Below are 19,489 nucleotides of genomic sequence, written 5' to 3' on the forward strand. Positions count from 1 at the left end.
CAAGACTATAATAGGATAGTCATGTCATTGTCAGTGCACATAGTATAGTAGAAAGCATTCTGGTGTAAATACTCCCTAAGATATATTTGAAAATAAAGATGAGCAAATTAATCTCCAGGATCCTGGTCCGGCAGCCATATCAGTAGTCCGTGCCTGCGAGACAAGAACCCTACGAACTACATCCTAATAGGTGGCATTCATCAGCCTTGCACAATGTCATGCATGGAATACGTTCCAATAATTATATAATGCTGGCGCTAAAGAAATCTGAAGATTTTGGCAGGTGGGAGACGCTTACATGTCTCCAATCTGTAGGACACGTAATACCAACATGGCTGCTATTCCAAGGTCCTGCGAATTAAAGGGAATCTGAGAGCCGCATGATGTAGGGACAATAACCCTGATTCCACTTACTGGGCTGTGTGTTGCTGTTACAGCAAAATCAATGTTTTATCAACAGGATATTATCACTAGAGGTCTAATTGTCTTGTGGCAATTCTGCTTTGTATAATCCCGCCTTTCCACTAATTAGCAGTTTTCTGTCAATATTCAATGTACACAGAAAACTGCCAATCAGTGGTGTGTGTGGGGTTATACAGTGTTCACTATTTACAGAACTGCTAGATGTGCAGTAGAGAAAACAGGGATTGTACCGAAATGACAGCAAGCAGCCAGCAAGTGACTCTGGTTCTACAGCATTCTGTTCTCAGATTACATAGCAAAATCCTGGTGACAGTGTGGTGGAGGGCACAAGGAAGGCAGTGATTGTAGTAGTCGTGCGTACAGGGGGGACAATAGGTCACAGCACAGCCTGTCATTAACCCCACGCCTCCCCGTCGCCGCACCACACACAGGAAGACTTTGTATGAGTTGCAGGCGACACCACATTCATATCCACAGGAAGTAAAGTCCAGCAACTCAAAAACAAAACAACTTGACATTGGCATAGTGGAGTCCGGGTGCCCCTCTACACTGCTACCCAACTTCCACCCCCAATAGTTTAACCCCTTATTAAAATAACCACAGACACATAAATGGATGAAATGGCCACAGCAGCCTTTATTTAAACATAACTTACAATAACATTATAGAAAAGGGGGTTGTGGTCCTCGAAGCTCAAAACAGTCTGGTGATCACCCAATACTCCAATCTTACCTTCCCCCTAAACCCCCATTACTCCCAGCCGCAACCACCAACTCGGGAGCACCAAAACAAATATGAGGGGGAAGGGTTAAACCACCAAACACGGGAACCAGCACCACCAAGCCGACGTTCCCCCATGATCACCAGACCACTCCCCAAACCAGTAAATTAAAGGGGGTTCCACCTCCATTGGGACCCCCAATCCAATTTTCACCAACTTCGAGGACCCCACCCCAACCGCCACAGCCACTATGACCCGAAACAGAACATAAGGGAGGGTGGGCGGGACAATTTCTTCAGCTGCCACCGCAGCAATGGCTTCTTCCCCCTTGAGCTTCACTATATTATCCCCTACCAGTCCCTGTACCCCCACCCCTTTCTCACCTCACCCTATCCCCCCTAGCCACGTCATGCCGGCCTCCACCTACCCCCTGGGGAGGGGGTGGGGGTTCCAGCCGGGCACTTTATTTTCCTTGGTCTGCAGAAACATCTCGGTCCGCATCTCGCCGATACTGGCATGCTTCCCATAGGGGTCCCTTACATATTTTCTCTGATATATAATTTGACAGCAGTCTGTGTCACTGGCACTTGGGTACCCTATGTCACCTCCAGGCCTCTCCTTCCAGACTACACTTCATTCTAGCACCAGGGGAATCTGCCACCGAACAGGCTATCTCAACTGTGCCCAGGCCATCCAGACATACCCTTCTACCTGAGTGAGCACTGACCTTTCCGTAAGTGTGGAATTTGTATAGTTTCAGCCAGTAGATACTGATGCCAGGCCCCCGACCGTCCGACTATACCCCTCTCCTTGAGGGACACGGTTCTCTGCACCAGACCGGATCCCGCATGCCACAGTCGCAGGGATGACCCATACGGTCAGAATCTTCTCCTTGGGGGTTCTCACTAATTCATCTTCCTGGGGGCTCTCCTCCTCCCTCTTCCTTTGTCTCTCTCTTATATAGTCACTGTTCTCCTCCTCCCCACCCAGGTGCCAGGACAATCGTGCTGCAACACTGCCACCTGGTGGCGAATTACACAAGGCATTTACAGTTACAAACAGAACATTAGTGTGCCAGGTACAGATGCAGGGGTGGGCCTAACCCTTAACCCTTAACCCTAACCCTTAACCCCCTACAACAGATTCCCTTTAATTTGCTCATCTCTATTTGACAGGTTACAGAAATTGTGCATTCAAACACCTTATGCACAAAAACAGATTTGGCAGCAGCCTTATTGTAAAGATCCCAGATATGGTGGTTTGGTATTTCAATAAACCTGGATCCATGATTTGTCATCCCTCACCAAACTATGGTGCCTGATATGATTCTGTGTGTTTCACCAACCTACAGGTCTACAGTAAATGTACAGTGTTATATGAATGAGGCTTGAAGAGCTTTTCCCAGGCTTGCCCTTTGACTCGCTATACTAGCTCTATTATCAATCCATGTGAATACAGTAGTTACCTTGGCTACTGCTCAAAAACATGTTGTTGTGCTTTAAACCTTGATCCTGGAAGTAAACTGTAAGTTTATACTGTTGATGGTTTTCTGTAAGTAGGAAACAATGATATGTTTGTATTGTATTACTAGTAGAACAAGATTTTAAGTAACACAGGCCTAAATGTGGCCAAACACATAATTAGCTTGTGATGTTACATTCACAGGCCATCAAAATATTTTATAAATGTTCAAGTAATGCATACTTGCCAACTTTTAAAGAAGGGAAACAGGGGCAAAGTTTGCGGCAGGCAAAGCACGCCATGGCAAATTTGTAGGCCACGCCTATATCCATGTCCCTAATCACACCCATTCAGAATTGCAATCACATTGTTTTAGAAACAATCAAAAAAATATACATTCATTTATTTCTATGAGAAAAATTCCCAATAAATGAGCCATAAAGGTGGACACGGTATCAGTATGAATTCAACTGAATCCGTGTCTGCAGTACTCAAGGATAAGCTAAAAATGAGGAGGAAAACGAGTAAATGTGCAAAATACAATAACTTTTATTAATGAAGATCACACACAACATGACACAATATCACGAGATAAAATCTACCAAGAGATAAAGGGGGAGTACAAGATGTATGGTGGGCAGATGAAAAATAGCTGGTATAAAGTTCCCATTCACCTCTAATCAATCCAAAAGCACTAATAAGTGGAACATGGAGTGAACCTCAAAGTTGAGGATTGAGATAAAGGATAAAGAGGGAAGAGGAAAACAGACAATGATTATAATGTTCTGCCAGAGTATCTAATAAAGTGCATATGCACATGGCTGAACAGGGTCCCCAGTATAGCCATACTTGGACAAAAAAGGTCAGGTAAATTACCCTAAGTGCAGGTGCAGTTGCAGGGGAACCCAGGCTAAGTCACAACATCAGTACAAAATACCCATAACAAGGTGCAAGATCACCACCAACGCGCGTTTCGCGGAGGTACTGTTGCTTTCTCAAGGAGGAAGACCCTAATAGTGATATAAACCCAGTAGGTATAAGTATCCTCTCCATTAGTTATAATTACCATCAGGTGTAAACTCCACCGCCGGGACAAAAGCATAGTGCAAATAATAGTAACGCCTTGTATACGAGCCATGTAGTTGCTAGAGCCACGTTCTCTTTGCACCACATGGTAGTCAACGGCAGGCAGTTAGTCAACGATTCCACGTCTATACGTTCTTAGCTCCTTAATAAAAAAATATAGAAAAGTCCCTGATAATCCCTTAAATTACCCCATTTAACCAATAGCACAATATTATTATTTTTACAATTTTGGCCTTAAAGCAGAGTGGACCTGTCACGTTAAGGCGATGTTCAGATTGTGTTTTTACCACACGTCAATTTCTCCATCAGGGCTTCTTTATGAAGTCTTGAAAAATTGGATTCTAACACAAGTGACGGGGCCGGCAGACAGAGTCACTTTTTACTTTGTCTTAGGCCCCTTTCACACGTCAATGAAAAACACAGACGTTTTTCACTGGCGTGTAAAACACGCACATGTCCCTGCGTGTGCCGTGAATCACGGCACACGTGGGTTGTCTAAGTGCAATCCGGGCTCCGTTCTCCGTGGCCCGTGATTACACTTAGAAATCAACTCACCTGGTGCTGAATCCTCCCGCGGTGCATCATCCGGCCGGCGGTGACCCCTGCAGCAGCTGCTTCCGGGTCGGCTGTGTTGTGCATCATTAAGATGCGTGACAGTAATCATCCGGCTTAGAAGCAGAAGGGAGGACAGGCTGCACAGAGCGTCGCTGAAGCCGGGTGAGTTAAAATGTTTATTATTTTAAATGCACGTTTTTTTCTGGCACGTGTTTCACGGACCACACCACTCCGTGGTCCGTGGGACATCAGTGATGCCAGTGATGCCAGAAAAAAATGGACATGTCTCCGTGCGGCAATCACGCACACGCGGGTACGCCGTACGGAGACACGTGCAGTGAAAAATCACTATGGGGAGATAAGGTATGCACACCAGTGACTATGTAAGGGGAATACATGAAATAGCAGAAACTGCTGTGTGAATACTGACTTGAAAAATCCAATAGCTATATGCAAGAGTGAATATGTGAAAAATGGAATCTGCATTACTGCCATGAACATATGAATCAAGAGAAATTTAGCTACTGAATTGATCAATGCAATAGAGCCCCAACACTACGCCAAAGTATTTCTCTACGTTGGGGTCCCTAGCTTGTGTGTGTCCTCTCATGCAGTTAAAAAACCTACCGTGTATGGGAAGCTGAGACCCAGGCTATTTATGCGTATGATATGGATTGGCAATAGGTGTGGTTGGGGAGGGTTCACAAACGAAAAAATACTAACAAATAGGAATAACGTTTGGAACACCATTCTAAGTCCGAACTGGGTGCAAAAACCTAAAAAAACATCACTATGGGGAGATAAGGTATGCACACCAGTGACTATGTAAGGGGAATACATGAAATAGCAGAAACTGCTGTGTGAATACTGACTTGAAAAATCCAATAGCTATATGTAAGAGTGAAAATGTGAAAAATGGAACCTGCATTACTGCCATGAACATATGAATCAAGAGAAATTTAGCTACTGAATTGATCAATGCAATAGAGCCCCAACACTACGCCAAAGTATTTCTCTACGTTGGGGTCCCTAATTTTCACATATTCACTCTTGCATATAGCTATTGGATTTTTCAAGTCAGTATTCACACAGCAGTTTCTGCTATTTCATGTATTCCCCTTACATAGTCACTGGTGTGCATACCTTATCTCCCCATAGTGATGTTTTTTTAGGTTTTTGCACCCAGTTCGGAATTAGAATGGTGTTCCAAACGTTATTCCTATTTGTGAAAAATCACTGACGTGTGAGCAGACCCATTCATTATAATGGGTCTGCGTATGTCAGTGATTCTGGTACGTTTAAAAAAAAGCACAAACGTACCAGAATCACTGACGTGTGAAAGGGGCCTAACCTCACTTTTGGCAGCGTCCACCTTGAGGTGTGCACAGAGCATGGTGAATTGCACTTTTGTGCTCACCTCAAAAAGGTGGACACTGACAAAGCTGATGCCAGACAGAGTACAAAGCGTCTAAGCCACAAAAAAAACCCACAAGGCTTTTTATAATGAGAATGTGGAGGGCACTCTACCATCCGATATGACAATGACACTGAGTGTGGAGGGCACTCTACCATCTGATATGACACCGAGTGTGGAGAGACACAAGGGAATACTAGCCAGCAGAGTTAAATGGGTCGTCCCGTACTCAGACAAATAAAACCAGTCCATACTCCCCTCCAGTGTTGGCATTGTTCTAGCATTGTTGCCAACATGTCACATGTGGTTGCAGACAATCAGTGGCTGCTTCACTCTCACTTCCTTCACACGTAATATACATCTGGTAAGAGTAGGAGAGCAGCCCAGTTCTCATTTCATCTGGATGTGAGTTTTGTCTGAAGGAAGAGAAAGTGAAGCAATTGTAGGGTTCACGTGGCATAATGTCATGCGAGTCCTGGGAAACCCGGCGCCAATATCTGAAACTGAGCCAGTAAGAGAAGTGAAAATAGGGTATCCGTGTAGTGGACAACCCCTTTACAGTCATATCTGGCTCTTTAATGTGGGCTTGTGTGGCAAAGCTGCCTTATTCCCTGCAGATGTCTGCTGATCTGATCATCTGACATGTGCAGCTAACAGGCTTGGGTGCATTGGAGATCGGAGAACCACCCACACATGTTATCTATCTAGATTGTGCTGTCAAACTCTTACAGCGCAATCTAAAACCTGCCAGCTGTGATCGTGCCATTCCCAACGGGGATCGCGCTGTTGACAGAAAAATAAACAGTTATAGCTTTTGGAAGAAGGGGAAGAAAAAAAGAAAACGAAAAACGGAAAATAGCCAGGTGGTGAAGGGGTTAATATGTAATAAAAAAATTTTTGGTCTTAAAGAAGTTGTCCAGGCTTGAGGTTAGGCTGGAGTCACACTAGCATGTGACTTGCACAAAGATCGCATCACACTGCCCTGACAGGAGTGTACAGCTGCATAGAAATACATGAAGCTGACACGCTTCTGTAAGGAGAGTAGCCGCCAGTCCGGTATGTGATGCAATCCTCGTGCGAGTCATGCGCTATGATACCTCCAGCCTTAAAGTCAGACTTTTGAATCCTCCTAGCGCCAGCATCATGCACTGTGCCTGCTGAACATCTGACCACTACTGATTGAACACTATGAGGACTCTACAGTCTGCAGTCATATACAGTGACCATAAACTTCTACCTCAAGCTTGGACAGCCCCTTTAACACCTTCATGGCCAGGCTATTTTCCGTTTTTTCCTCCCTTTCTAGCAAGAACTATAGCTTTTTATTTTTTCATCAATATAGACATGTGAGAGCTTGTTTTTGTGGGACGAGTTGTACTTTTGAATTATGTCATTAATTCTGCCCCATAGTGTACTGGAAAATTGGAAAAAAATCAAAGTGAGTTGAAATTGCAATTGCAAAAAAAAGTGCAATTCCACAATGTTTTGGTTTTTTTTTACCATGTTGTTCACTATATGATAAAACTGACCTTGCAGTATGATTCCCCAGGTCAGTACGAGTACGTAGATACCAAACGTAGTTATTATTTTTTAAGTGGTGAAAAAAATTGAAATTTGTAAAGGAAAAGTTACTTTTGTTGCTATTTTCTGTGACCTGGGGCTTAATAATGGATTATTGTTTGTGCCTAGAGCAGAACTGGGTGTGCACTCAGGACCCAGCTGCTCTGTTCTGCTACAGACGACTGTGTGATCACTGGTCTAAGGCTATTGTGACGTCTTGGCAAAACCAGGTAGTCACAGAAAGAGTTAAACCTCCCTGGTACCACCTGATCCCACACTGGTACAGTGAGGCAGCCGCACCCTTCCCCCAATGTATCAAAAAGAGCAGGAGGGGAGGAGTTGAGTCAGTCGGTGGAAGGAAGGAGTGGAGTGCAGACAGGGGATGTAGCTCCTGTGCTGCAGGGGAAGTGAAGCAAAGAAAAAGCAGAAATCTTGTAGCTGAAGTGAAGAGTAGGCTCAGAGGAACCCGTAGTGGACCGGGGCAGGGTAGTGGCCCGCCGGTAGTGTGCACGGGACCCCGAACTTGTGCAAAGAGAGGACTTCCCCCATCCGAAACAGAGAAGGTGACTCTTAGCTGGAGTGCAGGAGAGAGAGAGGGCCCTGCTTCTTGTAGCGGGTGTGGGATACGAACACCCCTGTACCAAAGGCCTACGGACACCGGCAATTTCTGGTTAAGTACTGGATTCTGTGTTTCCTGACCCTCCACATCAATACAGCCTCATCCAACACCAGGACAACCGAGCTGTGAGTGTACTATTCCCTGCAATCCCTGCCACCACCACAACTCCCACTGGGCCCTGGGGCATCCATCCCTACCCACGTAGGGTTAACAACATCCAGCTGCCAGCCCAACGCCCCCGGGAATCCCCTCAACGGCAGCGGGGGTACCCCATTTATCACATAACGTAGGTGGCGTCACATACAAACTTTCCAAAATCCCATACACCATAACCCCCTTTTCAATTGAAGTGACCGCGAGACCCTGGGTCCGGAGACCCTCGAGCCACCCACAGAAGGACCAGATCCGAGCAGCTCGGCTGCTGAGAGCTGGGCGGTTGTCACGCTTCCCAGTCCCCGGCGCCGCCTGCCACTCACCACCCCGGTCCCCGGTCCCTCTGCCCGCGGCTGCTCCTCTCACTCCCCCTCCTCTGTGTCCTCCATGCCTCCCGCCCGCCAGCTCCGGTGTTCTCCTACGTTCCAGGACATGCTGTCTGGCTCCCCTGCATCTCCTTCACAGCGTCCTGTACTGGCCTCCGGCACCCGAGCCTCGCTCATGCGCATTAGGGCGCGCGCGCGCTCACTCAGCTTGTCTTAAAGGGCCAGCGTCCCGGGAACAGGATATGACAAGATACAGGTACAGGGTATATAAGACTTCCCTTTTCTGGTGGGCGGGGGGTGATCAACGTGTTCCCAAAGCTAGGTGCTCAGGTCCCCTTGTACTTTGTCTCTCCGTTAACAATCCACCACCAGGACGTAACAGCGGTACATTATGTGCCCACGGGACTCTGTACCCGCGGATTTTGCTGTGGAAAAACCTGCGGATTTATCTGGATTTTCTAGATAAACCCACAGGTTTTAGCAAGTAGAGACACTCCCCATGTTATCCTATGGGACATGGGGAGTGTCTGTGGCCATGCTGCAGTATGTGTGTCGCGGGCGGAGGAGGGGACGCCGCGCTCTCCCACTGCTTGGGTCCGGCTGCCGCTGCGGCTGCTGCGGCCTGCTGCTGCTGCTCGGTGGCTCGAGCGATGAACCGGATCCCGGGGACTCGAGCGGCGCTCCTCGCCCGTGAGTGAAAGGGGATTGGGATTTGGGATAGTTTATTGTCCGTGACGCCACCCACGGTTGTGGTGATTAAGTGGACACCACCGCTGCTCTGTCTGGGGAGCCCGGGAGTGATGGTATGGAGCAGCCAGTTGTTGATTTGCCCCTCCGTGGGTAGGGGGTTTTGGTGGTCCCAGGGCCCAGTGATGGGGTTGGTATGGTGGACAGGCGGGTATGGGGCCTGTGGAGGTGCAGGGGCGGAGGGTACTCACTCAGCCAGTAAACACGACACAGTTCTCGGTAAACAAACGGCTGGTTGGACGGGTCCTTCGGACGGTTACGGTGCTGCTGTTCACTGCAGTTAGCGGTGACGGTCTCTTCCCTGCACCTATGTAAAGTCTTTTTGGTAGCGATGGGTTCCCACCGGTTACCCGCTCCCCGACCTGGACATGAGCCGGAGGAGCCCCTCTCTTGCCCGCAGGCGCTGGCCCTGGGAAACTGGTGCCTTGGCGGTGGCGGTCTCTCCCTTTAACGGTCGGACTGTTGCCTTCAATCGGGACTTGGTTGTTAGGAGACAGTGGTCCCCTTCACTGATGGATTTGGCAGATTATGGCGACTCCTAGCCTTGCCGGGATCCGAAAGGCCCCTGCCCTGGTGCTGACTGTTCTTCGTATACTGCTCCGGTACCGCCGGGTCACCACCCGTCCGCGGTCCTTCCAGCAACCTCCAAGCAGTCCCCCTGCAGACTATCACCGCCATCTGCTGACCTTGCTGTCTCAGTCCGGGGCACACACCCGGACCAACTTCAGGCTTTCTTAACTGTCACTTTCCCTTTACTTCAGCTTTTCTCCTTAGCTCCTCTACCACTTCACCTCCTTCTTCTTTCACTTCCCTAACTTCACTGCCTGGTTCTCCCGCCTCCAGGGCTGTGAACTCCTCGGTGGGCGGAGCCAACCGCCTGGCCCACCCCCTGGTGTGGACATCAGCCCTTGGAGGAAGGCAACAAGGATTTTAGGTTAGCCTAGGTGTACCTGCCGGGAATGTGGTGTGCATGTGATGTTGTGACCTGTGACCCCTGGCTTGCCCAGGGCGTCACATTCAACCTTAGCAAAACGCAGACCGTCCTCGGGCTGCCCGTCCAACACCGGTTTTATTCTCCTTTTGTTTTTCTGCAAAGATAAAAAACGGTAACATATATACAAGTAGAAAAACATCATCCCACACGGGAGGCACATTTCTTAAACGTTACGTTTTTTTTAACGGTTAACGGTTACGGTCACCGCTCTCTCCCACCCAAGTAACCTGGCTCTGATGCTGCCCCTAAAACCCAGGCAGCACCTCTTGACCCCAGTCCTGAACCAGTTACCCGAGCGGGATCTGTCCTTCCCCTCCAGAGGGTAGCCACCGGTTCCTGTGGTGACTGGGCCCCAGCCTGCTCTGCTGTGGGCCCTCCCTCCAACCTGCCTCTCCGGAGGCGGTAAATGCGGAAACGGTAACGGTAACACAACTTTTAAACACACACAGGTGGTCCCCACGGGGACAACTTTTAGGCAGAGGACCGCCAGCTTAACAGTCCATCCTCAATCGCGGGGCTCTAGTGCCACCTTCACATGGTGCACCGCTGTGGACCCCGATGGTAGCTCGCTGTGGGTGATCTTCCTCCATATTCATGCAGGCATGCACATCCGCTCTACACCCCTCTCGGGCATCGATCTCCCCGCGCAGCTGCCGTTGCCACCGCTCCCAGTCTGGAGCACTTTCTGCTTGCTCCTGTTCGGCCCGTGCGGGGAACGGACTCAGCCAGAGTCTCTCCGTGTCGGCTACGACCAGCACCTTCAGTAATGAGGGACCCCGCTGTGACGTGGCCTGCTCCGCCGCTTGGCAGCTACATCCCCCCGTGCCTCAGCCGAGGCCCGGTGCCTGGGAGCGGTCAACGTGACTTGCGGTGTTGGCGTTTGATCGAGGATCGCCTCCGCTGCGGCCGGGGAGACTGCCGGGGCCGTCATCATCTCCGTCGCGGCTGGGATGGAAGCCGGGACGGGTGCCAGGGCGGGGGTAAAGGTAAGACCCGGGGGCCACAGGTCTGGGCCCTCTCCCACAGATGCTGCGGGCTCCGCTACCGGTGGCAGGGGTAACGAGTCGGTCGGGGTGATGGCCGCAGGCATGGGCAGTGAGGGAGGTAGCGTGGTGGACGGCAGCAGGCCGGGCCCCTCAGCCGTATCGACCGATCCCTCGGGGACATAGGGGCGTGGGTCGCTTACTCGCTCCTCTGAGATCACCTCCACTTCGGATGCCCAAACGGTTGCGGCCAGGCCCTTCATCTCTGACGTCCACTTCGCCAGCATGAAGTGGACTTGGGCCTGGAGCTTCTGGCACATCTTGCTTCTGGATCTAGGAACGTGTTTCAGCAGAGTCCTGGCGTCCCTGCACGCTACAGCGCTAGTTACATGCGTCTGCGACCGCCGCTCCTCCAGCAGCTCCGTCGGGCGCAGACATCTTGTTTTCGTCCCCCTTAGCCTCTTTCCGGCCCCTCCTCTATCGGGGCGGGGTTTTGGCCTTCGCGCCTCTACTACTCGAGAAGACGCTCGAGCGGGAACTTTTCGCGTCAAAGATGGCGACTTCTGAAATTTTCCGGCCGGATACCTCCGGCGGTCACAAGGCGCACCTCTACCTAACGGCAGAGCGGTAAGATCCTGTTCGTGACGCCAAGTTGTCGCGGGCGGAGGAGGGGACGCCGCGCTCTCCCACTGCTCGGGTCCGGCTGCGGCTGCTGCGGCCTGCTGCAGCTGCTGCTCGGTGGCTCGAGCGATGGGCCGGATCCCGGGGACTCGAGCGGCGCTCCTCGCCCGTGAGTGAAAGGGGATTGGGGTTTGGGATAGTTTATTGTCCGTGACACCACCCACGGTTGTGGTGATTAAGTGGACACCACCGCTGCTCTGTCTGGGGAGCCCGGGAGTGATGGTATGGAGCAGCCAGTTGTTGATTTGCCCCTCCGTGGGTAGGAGGTTTTGGTGGTCCCGGGGCCCAGTGATGGGGTTGGTATGGTGGACAGGCGGGTATGGGGCCTGTGGAGGTGCAGAGGCGCAGGGGCAGCGCTGTGCCGCACGGCACGGAGGTACTCACTCAGCCAGTAAACACGACACAGTTCTCGGTAAACAAACGGCTGGTTGGACGGGTCCCTCGGACGGTTACGGTGCTGCTGTTCCCTGCACTTAGCGGTGATGGTCTCTTCCCTGCACCTATGTAAAGTCTTTTTGGTAGCGATGGGTTCCCACCGGTTACCCGCTCCCCGACCTGGACATGAGCCGGAGGAGCCCCTCTCTTGCCCGCAGGCGCTGGCCCTTTGAAACTGGTGCCTTGGCGGTGGCGGTGTCTCCCCTTAACGGTCGGACTGTTGCCTTCAATCGGGACTTGATTGTTAGGAGGCAGAGGTCCCCTTCACTGACGGATTTGGCAAATTATGGTGACTCCTAGCCTTGCCGGGATCCGAAAGGCCCCTGCCCTGGTGCTGACTGTTCTTTGTATACTGCTCCGGTACCGCCGGGTCACCACCCGTCTGCGATCCTTCCAGCAACCTCCGAGCAGTCCCCCTGCAGACTATCACCGCCGTCTGCTGACCTTGCTGTCTCAGTCCGGGGCACACACCCGGACCAACTTCAGACTTTCTTAACTGTTCCTTTTTACTCCTTCACTCAAGCTCCTCTACCACTTCCTTCTACTTCACTCCCTTAGCTTGAACTGCCTGGTTCTCCAGCCTCCAGGGCTGTGAACTCCTCGGTGGGCGGAGCGTACCGCCTGGCCCACCCCCTGGTGTGGACATCAGCCCCTGGAGGAAGGCAACAAGGATTTTAGGTTAGCCTAGGTGTACCTGCCGGGAATGTGGGGTGCATGTGATGTTGTGACCTGTGACCCCTGGCTTGCCCAGGGCGTCACATGTGCCGCTGCAGAATATGCTGCGGATGTCCCGCAGCTGCACATAACTGCATGTTAATTATACCTAAAAACAAAAAAGTGAGCCGGAGTATGAGATGGTATACATGGAGCTTGTGAGCTCATGTTCACACTGGCCATTAGACAAAGAGAAACCAAGGGAAAAATTGTGAAAACATACCCTGCTGTAACTAAATAAAAGCATAGTGCATATAAACATAGGGTACTTAGTAAACACTGTTTTTGATCAAAAAAAGCATAAAGCTATCCCACCAACGCCAAGGTGTACCCAGTTGGGATAGTACCTACACTCTCTAATATTAAAACCTTACCATGGGTCTAAAATAGGCCTCAATGTGGCTAAGGGCTGAGAGTGACCGGGTCCCAACAGGACACACAGTCAGGGGGATTCACAGAATGAAATGTCCAGCTCACCAAGAGGGAGGGCCACACCCCATTTGTACTGAATACAAAAAAACTACATAAAAACAAAAAAGTGTTTTTGTATTCAGTACAAATGGGGTGTGGCCCTCCCTCTTGGTGAGCTGGACATTTCATTCTGTGAATCCCCCTGACTGTGTGTCCTGTTGGGACCCGGTCGCTCTCAGCCCTTAGCCACATTGAGGCCTATTTTAGACCCATGGTAAGGTTTTAATATTAGAGAGTGTAGGTACTATCCCAACTGGGTACACCTTGGCATTGGTGGGATAGCTTTATGCTTTTTTTGATCAAAAACAGTATTTACTAAGTACCCTATGTTTATATGCACTATGCTTTTATTTAGTTACAGCAGGGTATGTTTTCACAATTTTTCCCTTGGTTTCTCTATGTTAATTATACCTGCGGAAATATCTGTGGAATTCCCACTCCTCCACTATGGAGATAGAGGCCGGGGCTTCTGCAGGTAAGTCGCATGAATGTCCGCAGGTTTACCGCAGCTATGTCACTGGAATCCCGCAGCTATGTATAGTTGTGGATTCCGGAGATCAGCTGCGGGAAACCTGTGGGCACATAGCCTTAGGGTACGTGCACACGATCAGCACACACTGTGTCCTGGAGGTAGCATGTCCTATCCTGCAAGGCCGCAAGTGCTCTCCTCAGGACACCGCAGCTGCCCGTGCCTACAATCAGGGCCCTCGAGCCACGGCGATCCCGGATTCGAGCAGCCCAACCAACATCGGGGTGGCACACTTACTGTTACATGTTGAATTCCTCCCTACTGCTGTTAGGATAAGAAGGAGGTGGAATCGACATAGCTTTATAGCAGGGGTGGGGAACCTCCGGCCCGCAGGCCATATGTGGCCCGCAATTACATTTTCTGCGGCCCGCGGGCAGATTCCCAGGGACCGCAGTGCTGGGGCGGCAGCCGCATCTTGCTGGCTGCTGGCCCTTTAAGCCCATGTGCACACGGGAGAAAGTAACTGCGGATTTTGCTGTGGAAAACCCACGGATTTTCTAGATTTTCCAGATAAATGCGCGGGTTTACACAAGTACAGACACTCCTCATGTTATCCTATGGGATTTGGGGAGTGCCGTATCAATGCTGCGGTATTTGCGGCTGCGGAAAATGCTGCGGATTTCCTACAGCCGCACATAATTGTATGTCAATTATTCATGCATAATTATCTGTGGAATTCCTGTATTTCCACTATGGAGATACAGGGCGAGAATTCCGCAGGAATTCCGCACGAAATCCGCACTGTTTCCGCAGGTTTACCGAAACAATTCTGCAGAAATACCGCAGCAATGGATAACTGCGGATAACAGGGAAGTTGCTGTGTGAACCTGTGGAAATACCTGCAGAAAAGTCCGCAGGTACGATTTCCCATGAGCACATGGCCTTAAACCCCGCACGGCGAATTCACTGCTGAACCCTGCAATTCCCATACCGAAGGATTACGTCCCCACCCTAACACTGGCTAGCGGGAGGACGTACTTAGTAGACGGGGTAGGCGCGAGGTGCGCTGTTCTCCAACAGAAGAGGAGCGACTGCACCATCATCCCCCAGGTCTCGCTCAGGCCGCAGCGTTGTCCACGTAACGATGTCCCCACAGAGTTCTCTGTCTCTGCAGCATTCTTAGTCCCCGCAGCGTTCTCTGTCCCCGCAAGTCTCACTGTGCCCGCAGCGTAGTCCCTGCAGTGTTCTCTGTCTTCGCAGCATTCTCTGTCCCCGCAGATCTTGCTGTTCCCGCAGCGTTGTCCCCGAAACGTTCTGTGCCCCCAGCGCTCTCTCTCCTCGGCAGCGCTCTCTGTCCCTGCAGCCTCCCCCAGGTCTGTCTGTGCCACTGGCCTCCCTCAGCGCTCTCTGTGCTTGCAGCCTCCCCAAGGTCTGTCTGTGACCCCAGCTCCCCCCAGGTCTGTCTGTGACCTCAGCCTCCCTCAGGTCTGTCTGTGCCCCCAGCCTCCCCCAGGTCTGTCTGTAACCTCAGCCTCCCCCAGGTCAGTCTGTGACCTCTGCCTCCCCCAGGTCTGTCTGTGACCCCTGCCTCCCCCAGGTCTGTCTGTGACCCCTGTCTCCCCCAGATCTGTCTCTGCCGAGAGCTTCCATCATTTCTGTCTTTGCCCTCAGACTCTCTCAATGCTCTCTGTGCCTGCAGCCTCCCCCATGTCTGTCTGTGCCCCCAGCCTACCCCAGGTCTGTCTGTGCCCCCAGCCTCCCCCAGGTCTGTCTGTAACCTCAGCCTCCCCCAGGTCTGTCTGTGACCCCTGCTTACCCCAGGTCTGTCTGTGTCCCCTGCCTCCCCCAGGTCTGTCTGTGAGCCCTGTCTCCCCCAAGTCTGTCTCTGCCCGGAGCTTCCATCAGTTCTGTCTTTGCCCCCAGACTCTCTCAATGCTCTCTGTGCCTGCAGCCTCCCCCATGTCTGTCTGTGCCCCCAGCCTACCCCAGGTCTGTCTGTGCCCCCAGCTTCCCCCAGGTCTGTCTGTGCCCCCAGCATACCCTAGGTCTGTCTGTTCCCCCAGCCTCCCCAGGTCTGTCTGTGACCCCAGCCTCCCCTAGGTCTGTCCATGCCCCTGTAGCACCCCTAAATGCATCAGGGTCCCACAGTGAACTGTATCCTGTCCTCCAGGGTGCAGGGCCTACCCCCCATGGTTCCAGGTTCCCAACAACAGTGTCACTAACATCCGTACTACAAATCCCAATCACACCTCACACCATGACCTGTACAAACACACCAGTGGGTTGGTCAGGTAGGAGCAGGGCCACCCACCTAGGGGTCAGGCAGACTGATGGGAGGGGAGACAAAGAGTGGAGTGTTAGCCCTCAAAGAGTGAGGAGCTGGGGAGTTGTAGCTCCCAGGGAGCTGACAGGTTGGGTCGCAGACACTGGTCCGGGACCACAGGAGTCAGGGACTGTTGGCAATGACATTGGAGAGGGTGCGTAGGACATAATCTAGGAGGACTGTCGGCATCAAGACCCCAAAAGAACTGACCAGTACTGAGCATGGCAGGGTACAGGACCCTAGATCAGGGAAGAGCTTCAGGCACCTTGATAATTAACCTATGGAGGATAGTCTTTATGAACTTTCCCCAAGAGCTCAGAGAGTGAAGGCATGAGCACAACGCAGGGGATAGGGTTCTCCAAAGTACACAACCCACTAAAATCCCAAGTGCCAGCCTTCAAGAGCACAGCTACACTACACATAGTGAGCGGGGCCCCGAAAGCTTCAAGCCAAGGGGCCACAACGGTCAATCAATTTGTGCACAGAGGTAGGGCTCTGGACTTACCAAGTGACACCGGTGGGAGCGGGACCTGGATGGGCTCCCCCCCACAGAAACTGCGGTGCCTAGAGACTTTGGTTTACTATCTGTGTGAGTGTCTGCTTATTCACCTAATCCAGCACCAAGACTACCACAGTGAGTAACTGGACCCCTGCACCCTACTTTCCCAAGGCCAAGACGCTTGCTCACTAAATCCCCCCCAACTGTCCGGGCCTTCCCAACCTGCGGAGGGACTGACACCTTGCTGCCCCACACCATCTGCCCCGATACTCCCTTCGGCAGCGACGGTACTCCCCTTTCCGCAACCCGCAGGTGGCGTCACAAACATTTATCCCCTGTAAATACCCCCTTACATTCGAGTGGACGCAAGCCCCCGGGTCTGTAGACCCTCGAGCCACAGCAACCCTGGATCAGAGCAGTTCAACTGTGCTCTCAGCTATGTCTGTGCTCCCCATCAATGGCGTATATACCCCCAGTGATGTATGTACCCCCAGTGATGTCTATGCCCATAGACACGTCTATGCCACCCAGCCCTTCCCAGTGATGTGTTTGCCCTCAGAATCTCCTTTGATGTCTACAACACCTAGCCTCCCCAGTGATCTATATGTGATACCCTGGCACCGCCAGGTGGTCACAGAAGTACACAACACCCCACATAACACCTTCCCACACAAGGTCCCATCAGCCACAAAATCCTAACCACCCCCCTCAGGGTAAGAAGGACTCACCAGTGGGCAGGACCAGGCGGATTGAGAGCGCCCACCTAGGGGTCTTGAGGATCCGGGGGTGGGAACACAGTAGATTAAGTTTGGAGTTTGAAGCTGGAGGTCAAGTGGAGAGGAGTGACAGTGACAGGCTGTCAGAGGAAAGCTGAGCCTAGTGGAGAGTAGACAGGGTAGTGACCCTGGTCTACTGGCTAGGTGGCAAGCAGTGGACCATGTCCAAAGGCGACGGGAATACGGTCGTGGGAAAGCCAGAGTGGACTGGGACAGGGTTGGAGCCCGCCGGTACCGACAGCGGATATCCGGTCCGGAAACCGTGCACAGGCGGGGTACCTGGACCCTAATTAGAAGACAGTTGCAAGCCCCTTCTCTAATTCACCAGGCCGGTAGCAGGTTTCAGGCCTAGCTCCAGAAGGGTTAGCCCAGATAGAGCGAAACGGCAGCCCACCACAGGGGATAGGGTACCGCAAACACCCACTGAGATCCCAAGGGTCTGTTTTCACGGGCACGTCTCCCAACCAGAACATACCGGGAGTGGACTTCCCCGTTTCAGACGGAGTCGTTCAAAAGTGAGGAAAATTACAGAGTGTCGGAGGAAGGGACATCGGTACACCAGCCAGGTGTGGAACCCGAGTACACCCGGATGCGGCAGCCGGCCACTGACACCTTGGTTACCAACGAACTTGTGTGCAATTATTCAACAGTGAGTACACCAACATCCCCCGGTCCGGCCCAGCGCGCCACCTCCGGCCCACATCACTCCCCATATCCTGGACACTGAGCCCCGGGGCATCCACCCCTACCCACGGAGGGGTTAACATCCACCTGTCATCCCATCATCTCCGGGTGCTCCCCAACAGCAGCAGTGGTACACCATATTACCACACACCGTGGGTGGTGTCACGAAGTATCTACAGCAATCCCCGTACATATACGTCCCCTTTTTATTTGAGTGTCCGCGCGACCCCCGGGTCCGGAAATCCCTCAAGCCACTGCGGATCTGGATCCGAGCAGCCCTACTGCTGACGTGGCGGGACACGTATATATCCCTTCCTGTGATGTATATACAGCAGTCCCAGCCGATTCAAGCCTGTAAAAGCAGTTGTGAGAAGCAACAAGATCAATATCACACCCACGCCAAACAGTAGAAGCTCTAGCCACCACAGTGAGTTAATTGTTTTGCCAGATATATTAGGGTCATTTTCAAGTTGATAGTTTTGTGCGGCCCCTGAATTGTGGTACAAATTTCCAAATGGCCCCCGGTAAAAAAAAAAGTTCCCCACCCCTGCTTTATAGGGTCCAGCTTGGCAGCTTCTACATGAACTCATCCTATCCTATGTATTTTCCATTTAATTAAACAAAAGGTCTTTTAGTCACCACCATACAAATGAAGAGGCTGTCCACTAATTTTACATTGATAGCCTATCCTTAGGTTAGGTCATCAAAGTCTGATTGGCAGGAGCACGACACCAAGTACCCCACTGATCAGCTGTGCTCGGTGTAGGCAGCCAGAAATGCTCAGTTCCAGAGCTGCCTGTCTACTAATAGCGGCCGTGGCAGGGTAGAGAACATCTGACTCCCATTCCAATCAATAGGAGTTGGATGTGCAATACCCAGCTGCGGCCGCTATCAGTTGATGGGGCAGCATCGGAACTGAGCATTTCCGGCTGCCTGCTACCGCCGCCGGCATGAGAGCAGCTGATCGGTGGGCGTGCCAATTGTCTGATCCCGGCCAATAAGACATTGATGACCTATGCTAAGGATAAGCCATCAATGTAAAAGTAGTGGACAACTCTTTTAATGTGGTAACCATCATCCTTGGTCAATAGGAAGCAGTGGCAATGGGTTATGGTATCACGTGGTAGATCCATTTTTTTGCATTCTGGTCAGGCCCCTAATGGCTGTAGGAATGTGTCCTTTCACACCTGTGTTGATGAATGGGCATGGTGGAGTACGAGGTGCCTGATTCTTTATGAGGCAAAAGCCTCTTATAGAATCGACAAGGTGCGAAGTTGCGTTCGCCTCCGTGGGCACCTTGTCACAAACCTTCCTCCAGTCGGGAATTGAAGTAAGATTTGTATCTTAAGGAATGTCACAGCTTGTCATAAAATAGATAAGTGGGGGCTGCCATGT

Source organism: Anomaloglossus baeobatrachus, chromosome 5 (assembly GCF_048569485.1).
Source record: "Anomaloglossus baeobatrachus isolate aAnoBae1 chromosome 5, aAnoBae1.hap1, whole genome shotgun sequence".
NCBI lineage: Eukaryota > Metazoa > Chordata > Amphibia > Anura > Aromobatidae > Anomaloglossus > Anomaloglossus baeobatrachus.